A 14,415-nucleotide genomic window follows, 5' to 3' on the forward strand; every position below is an offset into this window, starting at 1 on the left:
CAGCCTGCTTGGAGTTTGCCAAAAAACACAGAAAGGACTCTGACCATGAGAAACAAGATTCTCTGGTCTGATGAAACCAAGATTAAACTCTTTGGCCTGAATGCCAAGATTCACATCTGGAAGAAACCTGGCACCATCCCTACTGTGAAGCATGGGGGTGGCAGCATCATGCAGCGGGGAAGTTTTGCAGTGGCAGGGAGTAGCAGACTAGTCAGGATCGAGGGAAAGATGAACACAGCAAAGTACAAAAAAAATTCCACTGATGAGGCTCATAGAACAGGGGAGAAATAATTACGGTTCTACATTGTGACATCATTAAAATACTCCTACTACAATATTAAAACATTCTACATTGTGACATCTAAAATACTCCTACTACAATGTGAAAACATTCTACATTGTGACATTATTTCATTGATATCAGGAAACAACTCCTTCATGTATGTATTTTCTGATGTTTGATCAGAGATCTTTTATCAGAGTATCTCTTGTCACATTGATCACAGCTATGAAGTTTCTCTCCTGTGTGTGTTCTCTGGTGTGATACCAGGCTGCTTGACTGAGTAAAACTCTTCCCACATTGATTACAGTTATAAGGTTTCTCTCCCGTGTGTGTTCTCTGGTGTGATACTAGGCTGCTTGACTGAGTAAAACTCTTCCCACATTGATTACAGCTATACGGTTTCTCTCCTGTGTGTGTTCTCTGGTGTGATATCAGGCTGCTTGACTGAATAAAACTCTTCCCACACTGACTACAGCTATAAGATTTCTCTCCTGTGTGTGTTCTCTGGTGTAGAGTCAGATGGCTAGATGTAACAAAACTCTTCCCACATTGATTACAGCTATAAGGTTTCACTCCTGTGTGTGCTCTCAGATGTACTATCAGCCAGCTTGAGTGATTAAAACTCTTCCCACATTGAGTACAGTTATAAGGTTTGTCTACTGTGTGTATTTTCAGGTGGGATTTTAAATCTGTTGAACTAACAAAACTCTTTCCGCAGTCAGAGCAGTGGTAAGGTTTCTCTCCTGTGTGTGCTCTCAGATGTACTATAAGACAGCTTGAGTGAGTAAAACTCTTCCCACATTGATCACAGCTATAAGGTTTCTCTCCAGTGTGAATTCTCTGGTGAGTTTTCAGGCAGCTTGACTGAGTAAAACTCTTCCCACATTGATCACAGCTATACGGTTTCTCTCCAGTGTGAATTCTCTGGTGAGTTTTCAGGCAGCTTGACTGAGTAAAACTCTTCCCACATTGATCACAGCTATAAGGTTTCTCTCCAGTGTGAATTCTCAGGTGTACTTTTAGTGATTCTGATCTTAAGTAACTCTTCCCACAATCAAAACAGTGGTGAGATTTCTCTCCTGTGTGTACTTGCTGGTGTATTTTAAGTTCTGATGAAGATTTGCAACGTTTCCCACAGTCAGAGCAGCAGTGAGATTTCCTATCTGTGGGTCTCTGCTGGCGTTTCTTGAGGTGTTCTGAAGTGAAGAGACCCTTCTCTGCCTCGTTAGCATCATGATGTTGAGGCTCCCCAGAGGATCCACGATAGTCACGTCTCTCTCCTGTGTGAACAACAAGTCAGACATGATTAAAGGGCCACAACAGCAGAAATCCACTGTTAAAGGTGATGCCAAAAGCGTAGCCATGATGTTGTACAACAATTGACGTCTGTAATGAATGTTAAAATGACTTTAGAATTGTCTTAAGACAGTCAAGTGAGCAACAATAGTCCTATTTAGTCCTATTTTCACAATAGTAGTAACATCGATGATTGTAGGCTAGAAATAAGTAAAAGTTGTTGAAATCCTAAGCAGTGTGCCAGGCTACTTTTGGTCTCCAATATAGGCCCCTTTCTGTGTTTGCTAAAATTGCAACAAGGGTGATGCACATGCAATTTGGGTGCAGAAACACCTCCCTGGATTATAAATCATTTAATATTTCAGGTGAAACATGGAAACTAAAATGTCTCATGACATTTCATAAACTGATCACCAGATAATTTTGTGAATAATCCCACTAGGTGTTGTCATTCTAAATGTCCTGAATAAAGAAAAATAGCTCTGTGTGTTGTACAATAGCATATACATCACGGAACAGTTCTCTACACATTATGAGCTAAGTATCTCTGTGTCCAGACAGACTAACGAAACCCTACTATAAATCAAGCAGACAATGACATTATAAACATCAATTTGTTAGGGATGTTGGAGCCAACGTGGAGCACGGCATAACCGTCTTTACCAGAGTAATGAATGAAGAAGCATTTTGATTGTTGTTGCATGTCGTGATGTTTGTCATTTGACTGGCATTCAGAAAATTATTTCATGGATCAGCTGATGATAGTTGAACATGTGACTGTAACTAAAAAGCTACTGTATTAAGTATTATGTGTAATTATTGAAGAACAGCATTAATGAGTGTCGATTTGGGTGTTGTGAATCAACTTAAGGTGACTTTCAGATTTAGCAAACTAACATAATTTAGGATTTCTGTGCCCATGAAAACTGTTCTTCCAGCGTAACATAAGGAAAAACTAAATGTTACGTAGTTAGAGAGCAATTCGAAGACCTGAAAACAAAAAAACTGTCCGAAAGCAAGATCCAGTATTTAAGTTTAACATATGACAAGCTTAACATTATGACTATAACTACTGTTCCCTGAAGGAGGGAAACTAATAACAACATACTATTAAATTCACAGGAGGGAAACTAGCTCCTATTACAAACTAGGTACTATACAACTAATGTAGCACGCAGATCAGTAGAAATTGTAAGATAAATTGGATAAATTCCAAATGGAAAAAGTTTGCAGATTTTACCGGAAACTTCCGGAGCATAACGTCACAATTTATGAAGGCCAGCAACAGGTCAGTTGGTTATATTCTTCTGGTTATATTGATCTCTGGCTTCCTCAAGTCATTTGTGTTAATGATTTAATCAAACGCTTGAAGCATCAGTTCAGTTCAAGTTCTGCACATACAGTTGATTTGATTAAACACATACAGTTGATTTTACTAAACACATGCGGTGTGTCTATATGGAAAAATATATGTCATAACATTTCAACCTGCCAATTGGTAGAAAGAAAAATCTTTTTTTTTTTTATCTGGGACAGCCCTAGAACATACAACATACATGCATTCAGACCCCTTCCTTTTTACACATTTTGTTACGTTACAGCCTTTTTCTAAAATGGATGACATTTTTAAAAGTGCTCAATCTGACATCACAATACCCCATAAAAGTGAGAAAAAAGATTAGAAATGCTTGCATACCAGTGGTTGTATCTCTGTAGGACATGCCAGTAGGCTATAGTAGGTTGTAACTCTAGGTCATGCCAGTAGGTTACAGTAGGTTGTAACTCTAGGTTATGCCAGTAGGTTACAGTAGGTTGTAACTCTAGGTTATGCCAGTAGGTTACAGTAGGTTGTAACTCTCTAGGTTATGCCAGTAGGTTACAGTAGGTTGTATCCAAGAGGAAACAATGATCAAAGAGTCGAATTTGGTCAACAATAAAATTAACGGCTTATTTGCTATGTGAGGTTTACTTGATCCAACAGAAGTTTTGTGGTGCTTAAGTTATGTGGACACGTGACATACCAACAACTTAGATTTTTTATTTTATTTTATTTTTTTATTTCACCTTTATTTAACCAGGTAGGCTAGTTGAGAACAGGTTCTCATTTGCAACTGCGACCTGGCCAAGATAAAGCATAGCAGTGTGAACAGACAACACAGAGTTACACATGGAGTAAACAATTAACAAGTCAATAACACAGAGAAAAAAGGGGAGTCTATATACAATGTGTGCAAAAGGCATGAGGAGGTAGGCGAATAATTACAATATTGCAGATTAACACTGGAGTGATAAATGATCAGATGATCATGTACAGGTAGAGATATTGGTGTGCAAAAGAGCAGAAAAGTAAATAAATAAAAACTGTGGGGATGAGGTAGGTGAAAATGGGTGTGCTATTTACCAATAGATTATGTACAGCTGCAGCGATTGGTTAGCTGCTCAGCTAGAACCGTCCACTAGTGATAAAAACACTATAGGAGTTGTCTCCAGATCGCTATGGATATTCATGCTAGTAGCTCTCTCTAGCCACCTCTACTGCGTAGACTGTATAGAACGGTGTGTTCATCTCTGTCAGATATGAACCTCTACCAGGTGGACTGTATAGAACGGTGTGTTCTAATAAAACACCATAGGAGTTGTCTTCAGATTGCTATGCATATTCATGCTAGTAACTTAGCATCTCTCTCCATTGAATACAGGCAGTTGACGTCAACAACCCTCATAGAATATATATTTTTTAAATAGATTACAATAAGAAGAAGTATACACCAATCCAAAGAAAGGGTAGGCGGGAGCTAGAGAACCTTCAGTGCCGCTTTGTGGACAACGACTCCCCTTGTTTGGGCAAAGAGACATCTTGTCAGTATATTCATAATATTTTGGTGTAGCCAACCCAACTCTCACATGGCACTATTGGGGGGCACGGTGTGTAGTAAATCATCACTACATTAAAATCACTACATGCCGTGACCCCCAGTCTGCGGTCAGCAGATAGACCCTTCTCAAATATATATGTTTAGTCACTTTTTGGAAAAGGAACGGTGAAAACAAGGGGTAGCTTGTTGTCTACGTCTTCTGATTCTAGACATATCAGTTATAATCCTATGGCCCTCCGTTGAAGAGGTATTGACGAGCCAACTCCGAATATCCAAAGTTAAAAACACATTTAAGGCGGTACATACTGGTGTCAATCAGATCTCCTATCTCCACCTCTTCGTCTTTCAATGTGACAGTAATCTCCCCTTCCTTCTTCACTCCAAAAACTGCATCCTCCTCTTCTTCCACTCTGAACGAGTCTTCCTCTTCTTTAACTGAAACGTCTTTCTCTTCTTTTTTTACTGTGACATCCTCTTCTTCCTTCTCCTCTTTCACGACAATGTTCAGCCCCAGAGCTTCTTTCTCCGTCCAGCAGACCCCCTCTTCTTTAACAGAAGGGGAGAAGTTTAGGGAGCTCATGGTCGGGGATGTTAGCTAGCTATCATTAGCAACTAGGCTAGTGCTAACTTAACCAGCCAGCTACTATAGCTGACTAATAAAAAATAACGTAATATTACATAGGTTAACAAGTAGATACGACAGAAGTGTGTCTAAAACACAGTAGCTAATAGTAGCTAAAGCGTATAAATAGCTTAAATCTTTCGGCTATGTTGGCTAGAAAGCTACCGCGATGGTTGACGAGCTGTTTCTGAAGAACCGTCCACTAGATTATACGTCACGTTGGCAGCGTCGCCTGAAAGACGCACATCGCTGTCTGCTGACTGGAGGGGAAACGCAGTTGAGGATCATATTTTATTTTCAGACAAAGATTATATTTAAATGGATGCAATTAAATAATACTATTATATTGAGACATACAAAGACCCGACTGTGTTGATTGATTAGTGCGAACAAAACAATGTTTAGTACAGCACATTTAAGGCAGTTTCATTAAGTCAAACAACATCTTAATAAGTAGCCAGCTACTGAAGGTCTATACTGCTCCTACATGGTGTAACAATACATCATGTAGATGTATATAATGAACAGACTAGGTCTATACTGCTCCTACATGGTGTAACAATACATCATGTAGATGTATATAATGAACAGACTAGGTCTATACTGCTCCTACATGGTGTAACAATACGTCCATTCAAAAGTTTGGGGTCACTTAGAAATGTCTTTGTTTTTGAAAGAAAAGCACATGTTTTATAAACAGTGTGCAGGCCTTCTTGTTCTTTAACAAAGATTTTGTAAACAGTGTTTATGCATGCAGCAACTCAACCAGTCTCTGAACAGTTGATGTTTAGATGTGTCTGTTACTTGAACTCTGTGAAGCATTTATTTGGGCTGCCATCGGAGGTGCAGTTAACTCTAATGAACTTATCTTCTGCAGCAGAGGTTACTCTGGGTCTTCCTTTACTGTTGCGGTCCTCATGAGAGCCACCCATACCTTGTCACAACACAACTGATTGGCTCAAACACATTAACAAGGAATGAAATTCCACAAATTAACATTTTACTAGGCACACCTGTTAATTGAAATGAATTCCAGGTGACTACCTCATGAAGCTGGTTGAGATTATGCCAAGAGTGTGCAAAGCTGTCATCAAGGCAAAGGGTGACTTTCCAGCCAATTGTGTCAAAAATTTAGAACAGCCAAATTATTATAGATGGTGTTCCACACCCCGTAGAGCGTGCTCAGCGTAGCCTTTATGTCATTATTATAGATGATGTTCCACACCCCGTAGAGCGTGCTCAGCGTAGCCTTTATGTCATTATTACAGATGATATTCCACACAACGTAGAGCGTGCTCAGCGTAGCCTTTGTCATTATTATAGATGATATTCCACACAACGTAGAGCGTGCTCAACGTAGCCTTTATGTCATTTACTAAACCACTGGCCGTGTTCGAGAGCATCAAATCCATGCTGCATCGTGGGTAAATGGTGACTGGCTGACTGATTTATAAATAATAATGAGTAGTTACTTATGATGCAAGGATCAGATCAGTCAGTCGGCAGTCACCTGCACTGTCGCCTGCAATGTCGAACAAACCCAATAACAAACCAATCAAATCAAATAAAAAAAATTTGTCACATTCACTGATAACAACAGGTCAAGTCAATGTGCAGGCGTACAGGTTAGTAATGAGGCTATATACAGGGGGTACCGGTACTGAGTCAATGTGCGGGGGTACAGGTTAGTAATGAGGCTATACAGTGGGGCAAAAAAGTATTTAGTCAGCCACCAATTGTGCAAGTTCTCCCACTTAAAAAGATGAGAGAGGCCTGTCATTTTCATCATAGGTACACTTCAACTATGACAGACAAAATGAGAAAAAAAATCCAGAAAAATCACATTGTAGGATTTTTAATTAATTTATTTGCAAATTATGGTGGAAAATAAGTATTTGGTCACCTACAAACAAGTAAGATTTCTGGCTCTCAAAGACCTGTAACTTCTTTTTAAGAGGCTCCTCTGTCCTCCACTCGTTACCTGTATTAATGGCACCTGTTTGAACTTTTTATCAGTATAAAAGACACCTGTCCACAACCTCAAACAGTCACACATCAAAGGACACCAGAAACAAAATTATAGACCTGCACCAGGCTGTGAAGACTGAATCTGCAATAGGTAAGCAGCTTGGTTTGAAGAAATCAACTGTGGGAGCAAATATTAGGAAATGGAAGACATACAAGACCACTGATAATCTCCCTCGATCTGGGGCAAGATTTCACCCCGTCGGGTCAAAATGATCACAAGAACGGTGAGCAAAAATCCCAGAACCACACGGGGGGACCTAGGGAATGACCTGCAGAGAGCTGGGACCAAAGTAACAAAGCCTACTATTAGTAACACACTACGCCGCCAGGGACTCAAATCCTGCAGTGCCAGACGTGTCCCCCTGCTTAAGCCAGTACATGTCCAGGCCCGTCTGAAATTTGCTAGAGAGCATTTGGATGATCCAGAAGAAGATTAGGAGAATGTCATATAGTCAGATGAAACCAAAATATAACTTTTTGGTAAAAACTCAACTCATCGTGTTTGGAGGACAAAGAATGCTGAGTTGCATCCAAAGAATACCATACCTACTGTGGAGCATGGGGGTGGAAACATCATGCTTTGGGGCTGTTTTTCTGCAAAGGGACCAGGACGACTGATCCGTGCAAAGGAAAGAATGAATGGGCCCATGTATCGTGAGATTTTGAGTGAAATCCTCCTTCCATCAGCAAGGGCATTGAAGATGAAACGTGGCTGGGTCTTTCAGCATGACAATGATCCCAAACACACCGCCCGGGCAACAAAGGAGTGGCTTCGTAAGAAGCATTTCAAGGTCCTGGAGTGGCCTAGTCAGTCTCCAGATCTCAACCCCATAGAAAATCTTTGGAGGGAGTTGAAAGTCCGTGTTGCCCTACAACAGCCCCAAAACATCACTGCTCTAGAGGAGATCTGCATGGAGGAATGGGCCAAAATACCAGCAACAGTGTGTGAAAACCTTGTGATGACTAACAGAAAATGTTTGACCTCTGTCATTGCCAACAAAGGGTATATAAAAACGTATTGAGATAAACTTTTGTTATTGACCAAATACGTATTATTATTAATTGAGATAATATGTGCATGTAGGTAGGAGTAAAGTGACTCTGCATTGATAAAACAGTGAGTAGCAGAAGCGTAAAAAAAGGGGGTGGGGGGGTCAATCTAAATAGTCCAGATGGCCATTTGACTACTTGTTCAGCAGTCTTATAGCTTGGGGAGAGAAGCTGTGAAGGAGTCTTTTTGACCTAGACTTGGGGCTCTGGTACCGCTTGCAGAGAGAAGAGTCTGTGACTTGGGTGACTGGAGTCTTTGACAATTTTTGGGGCCTTCCTCTGACACGGCCTATTCTTGGATGGCAGGAAGCTTGGCCCCAGTGTTGTATTCTGCTGTACGCACTACCTGGTGCAGCTGTAGAACTTGTTGAGGATCTGGGGACCCATGCAAAATATTTTCACTCTCCTGGGGGGGGGTTTGGACTATGATTGTTTGTTGATGTGGACACCAAGGAACTTGAAACTCTCGACCAGCTCCACAGCAGCCCCGTCAATGTTAATGGGGGCCTGTTCGGCCCTCCTTTTCCTGTAGTCCACGATCCCCTCCTCTGTCTTGCTTACATTGAGGGAGAGGTAGTTGTCCTGGCACCACACTGCCAGGTCTCTGACCTCCTCTGTCAGGGAGAGGTTGAAAATGTCAGTGAAGACAATTGCCAGTTGGTCCGTGCATGCTCTGGGTACATGTCCTGGTAATCCGTCTGGCCCCGCAACGTTGTGAATGTTGACCTGTTTAAAGGTCTTACTCACATCGGCCACGGCGAGTGTGATCACACAGTCATCCGGAACAGCTGGTGCTCTCAATAATGCTTCAGAGTTGCTTGCCTCAAAGCGAGCATAAAAGGCATTTATCTCGTCTGGCAGCTCATCTCCACATTTTCTTCAGGTGAATGACAGGGACTTGGGCCTGGTCTCCTGAAAGCAGTATGTACTTCGCATCAGACTCGTTAAAGAAAAAATAATTGTCAAGTTCGAGGTGACAGATCGCTGTTCTGAAGTCCAGAAGCTCTACTGTGCTAATGGGTTCCAACTAGAGAACACAATCACACAGTGCATGAAAGCATGAGGTGTGGCTAACGTTAGCAAGCTTGAGGTGGATACCAAGTTAGAATACAAACTCGGCAGCACAGAGTAGATACTCCACATGACGTTGAGATATTGTGCATTGTGGGTAGTTTAGAAGATATCCAGAAATAAGTCACAAAATATGTAATAAAGCAAAAACATAACTGTTTGTACTTATAGGTAACTAGATCGTGACTACAACTCAGTTACTAAGGCTTTAACCACACTGTATTGTTACTCTGGTGAGTAAAAACTCATGCTTCCTACACTTTAACGTGTCTGAAATAAAAATGTACATTTTACTCAACTGCGTTACCCACTCCAGGTAGCAGGTAGCGGTGTGGGAATTTAAGGCAATGCTACTGGTGTGACGTATAATCTAGTGGACGGAACGCTTCGCTTCTTTCAACAGCAGCAACAGCTCGTCAGCCACCTCGGTAGCTTGCTAGACAAAATAGCCTAACCAATAAAGCTCTTTAGACGCTTTCGTATTTATTAGCCCCTGTGTTGTAAACCCACTTCTGTCGTCTAGTTAGTTATCCGATTTAATTTCATATTTACTGTGTTGTTATTAGACAGCTAGCGGGCTGGTTAAGTTAGCATCAGCCTAGCTAGCTAACATCCCCGACCATGAGGTCATTAAGCTACTCTCCTCCTGCTAAAGAAGAGTAGATCTGCTGGACTGAGAAAGATGGTCTGTGCCTGAACGTTGTTGTGAAAGAGGAAGGGGAGGCTGTCACAATATAAAAACAAGTAGAGGGTGAGGCTGTTACAGTGAAAGAAGTAGGGAAAGGCGTTACAGTTAAAGAAGAGGAAGACGTGTTCAGAGTGAAAGAAGAGGAGGCTGCATGTTTTGGAGTGAAAGAGGAGGAGGAGATGACTGGATATCTGGGCTCAGTTTCCCAAACGCATCTTAAGACATCCAATGGTTCTAACTGTGACTGGGCCCTGATTAACACTAGTAAGTAATGTCTTAAACAGAGGCATGAACTCTGCAGTTGTTGAACTGATGTGTGGTGTTAAAGGGGAAATATGCAATAGCTACATCCATATGTTGACTAAATGTGTTAAATGTGTTTATTTATAGCCATTGATTCTTGAAGAATATAACACATGCCTCATGAGCTTAGTTCAACTGTTGTACCCCATCAGAACCCAAAATAAGCTTATTTTTTTACTCCAATATTAAGAAACAATGTAAACCAACATTGTATAGCCTCAAAATGGTTAACTATAATGCTGATATCATGGATGGTCAGTCCTTCCATCCATAGGTCTGTCATTGATTTTGAAAGTAGTTACATTTCTCCAGCCCCATCATCATCTTATTACCAAAACACAGGTGGAATGACAGCTTTGTTATGGTTTCAATTGCAGATTGGTTGGTTGATTGTGTGGCTTTTTTAAAGGGGCTATCTAGGATTTAATCAGCAACAAAATGTCAGCCCTGAGACTTGGTTTTGTAAACAGCTTGGGGGCTGGAGAAATGTAACCACTCTCGGATTCATAGAGAAAGCTATTGTAGCCACCGTAACCCTACACCTAGCTACCCCATCAAGAAATTCAGACTTCTTGGCATAACAGTTATAAGGTGTTGACTTGACAGTTCCTGGACCCAGGTTTGAGTCCAGCTCTGGGCTACCCCCTGGATTGACTACAGTATAAATACAAGGACTGGCTGTCCATAAGATCAACATGATAGTTTTAACCAGATTCCGAGGTTATGCAGTGCTTGTTTACAAACAGTGGCGTTATAAGAGCTTATGTTTTGGTTTCTGGTGGGGTAATACAGTTGAAACATTTGAGGCACTTTAACTATGCCACTTTGTTTACATACCCTACATTACTCATCTCATATATATATACTGTACTCTAAACCATCTACTCCATCTTGCCTATGCCGTTCTGTACCATCCCTCATTCATATATCTTTATGTACATATTCTTTATCCCTTTACACTTGTGTGTGTATAAGGTAGTAGTTTTGGAATTGTTAGGTTAGATTACTCGTTGATTATTACTGCATTGTCGGAACTAGAAGCACAAGCATTTCGCTACACTCGCATTAACATATGCTAACCATGTGTATTTGACAAATACATTTGATTTGAAGTTATATTCTTCAAGAATCAATGGTTATATAGTAAATGGGTCTTTCTAAAACTGCCAGTGTAGATTTCCTGTGGGTGTCAAATTGTTAAAGCTGTAAAGGTGTTAAGTCATTAGCTGTGTTAGAATACCCATACTAACTGTACTATTTGTGAAGTACATTGAGTATACAGTATGCTTATTGGCCATAGTATGATTTTTTTTTTCCACCTTTATTTAACCAGGTAGGCAAGTTGAGAACAAGTTCTCAGTTCTCATAACCGCGACCTGGCCAAGATAAAGCAAAGCAGTTCAACACATACAACAACACAGAGTTACACGTGGAGTAAACAAACATACTGTCAATAATACAGTAGAAAAGTCTATATACAATGTGAGCAAATGAGGTGAGATAAGGGAGGTAAGGCAATAAATAGGCCATTGTGGCGAAGAAAATACAATATAGCAAGCAATTAAAACACCGGAATGGTAGATTTGCAGTAGATGAGTGAGCAAAGTAGAAATACTGGGGTGCAAAGGAGCAAGATCAATAAATACAGTAGGGGATGAGGTAGTTGTTTTGGCTATTTATAGATCGGCTATGTACAGGTGTAGTGATCTGTGAGCTGCTCTGACAGCTGGTGCATAAAGCTAGTGAGGGAGATAAGTGTCTCCAGTTTCAGAGATGTTTGTAGTTCGTTCCAGGCATTGGCAGCAGAGAACTGGAAGGAGAAGTGGCCAAAGGAGGATTTGGCTTTGGGGGTGACCAATGAGATATACCTGCTGGAGCGAGTGCTACGGGTGGGTGCTGCAATGGTGACCAGCGAGCTGAGGTAAGGCGGGACTTTACCTAGCAGGGTCTTGTAGATGACCTGGAGCCAGTGGATTTGGCGACGAGTATGAAGTGAGGGCCAGCCAACGAGAGCATACAGGTCGCAGTGGTAGGTAGTATATGGGGCTTTGGTGACAAAACGGATGGCACAGTGATAGACTGCATCCAATTTGTTGAGTAGGGTGCTGGAGGCTATTTTGTAAATGACATCGGTAGGATGGTCAGTTTTAGGGTATGTTTGGCAGCATGAGTGAAGGATGCTTTGTTGCGAAATAGGAAGCCAATTCTAGATTTAACTTTAGATTGGAGATGTTTGATGCGAGTCTGGAAGGAGAGTTTACAGTCTAACCAGACTAGAGGTCGACGATTATGATTTTTCAACGCCGATGCCGATTATTGGAGGACCAAAAAAGACGATACCGATTAATCGTCCGATTAAAAAATAATAATAATAATAATTTGTATTTGTAATAATGACAATTACAACAATACTGAATTAACACTTATTTTAACTTAATATAATACATCAATAAAAATCCATTTAGCCTCAAATAAATAATGAAACATGTTGGTTTAAATAATGCAAAGTGTTAAAGAAGTGAAAGTGCAATATGTGCCATGAGAACATTTGAAAGTTGGTGGTTCCTTTTAACATGAGACTTCAATATTCCAAGATAAGAGGTTTTTGGTTGTAGTTATACCTTTGAGTATTGGATGTTCTTATAGGCACTATAGTATTGCTAGTGTAACAGTATAGCTTCCGTCCCTCTCCTCGCCCCTACCTGGGCTCGAACCAGGAACACATCGACAACAGCCACACTCGAAGCAGCGTTACCCATCGCTCCACAAAAGCTGCAGCCCTTGCAGAGCAAGGGGAATAACTACTCCAATCTCAGAGCGAGTGACATTTGAAACGCTATTAGCGTACACTCCGCTAACTAGCTAGCCATTTCACATCGGTTACACCAGACATTGGGCTGACAGGCTTGAAGTCATAAACAGCGCTGTGCTTGCGAAGAGCTGCTGGAAAAACGCACAAAAGTGCTGTTTGAATAAATGCTTACGAGCCTGCTGTTGCCTACCATCGCTCAGTCAGACTCCTCTATCAAATCATAGACTAAATTATAACATAACACACAGAAATACAAGCCTTTGGTCATTAATATGGTCGAATCCGGAAACTATCATTTCGAAAACAAAACGCTTATTATTTCAGTGAAATACGGAACCGTTCGGTATTTTATCTAACGGGTGGCATCCCTAAGTCTAAATATTCTTGTTATATTGCACAACCTTCAATGTTATGTCATAATTACGTACAATTCTGGCAAATTAGTTCGCAATGAGCCAGGCTGCCCAAACTGTTGCATATACCCTGACTCTGCGTGCAATGAACGCAAGAGAAGTGGCACAATTTCACCCGGTTAATATTGCCTGCTAACCTGGATTTATTTGAGCTAAATATGCAGGTTTAAAAAATATATACTTCTGTGTATTGATTTTAAAAAAGGCATTGGTGTTTATGGTTAGGTACAGTCGTCCAACGACTGTGCTTTTTTAGCAAATGATGTTTTTGTTAAATCATCCGCCAGCGTTGCATCGATTATATGCAACGCAGGACACGCTAGATAAACTAGTAATATCATCAACCATGTGTAGTTATAACTAGTGATTATGATTGATTGATTTTTATCAAATATGTTTAATGCTAGCTAGCAACATACCTTGGCTTCTACTGCATTCGCGTAACAGGAAGTCTCCTCGTGGTGTGCAATGTAATCAGGTGGTTTGAGCATTGGACTAGTTAACTGTAATGTTGCAAGATTGGATACTCCGAGCTAACAAGTTGAAAATCTGTCATTCTGCCCCTGAACAAGGCATTTAACCCACAGTTCCTAGGCCGTCACTGAAAATAAGAATGTGTTCTTAACCTCTTCAACCGATGGGGGCGATATGTCATTATTGGATAAAAAGATGTGCCCGTTTTAAGCACAATATGGAATCGAAAAGATGCTCGACTATGCATGTAATTGACAGCCTTGGAAAGACAAAACTCTGACGTTTCCAAAACTGCAAAGATATTATCTGTGAGTGCCCCAGAACTAATGCTACAGGCGAAACCAAGATGAAGTTTCATACAGGAAATGCCCCAGATTCTGAAGGCGCTGTGTTCCAATGTCTCCTTATATGGCTGTGAATGCGCCAGGAATGAGCCTGCCCTTTCTGTCGTTTCCCCAAGGTGTCTGCAGCATTGTGACGTGTTTACATTTACATTACA

The sequence above is a fragment of the Oncorhynchus gorbuscha genome, linkage group LG26 (assembly GCF_021184085.1).
Source record: "Oncorhynchus gorbuscha isolate QuinsamMale2020 ecotype Even-year linkage group LG26, OgorEven_v1.0, whole genome shotgun sequence".
Taxonomy (NCBI): Eukaryota; Metazoa; Chordata; class Actinopteri; order Salmoniformes; family Salmonidae; genus Oncorhynchus; species Oncorhynchus gorbuscha.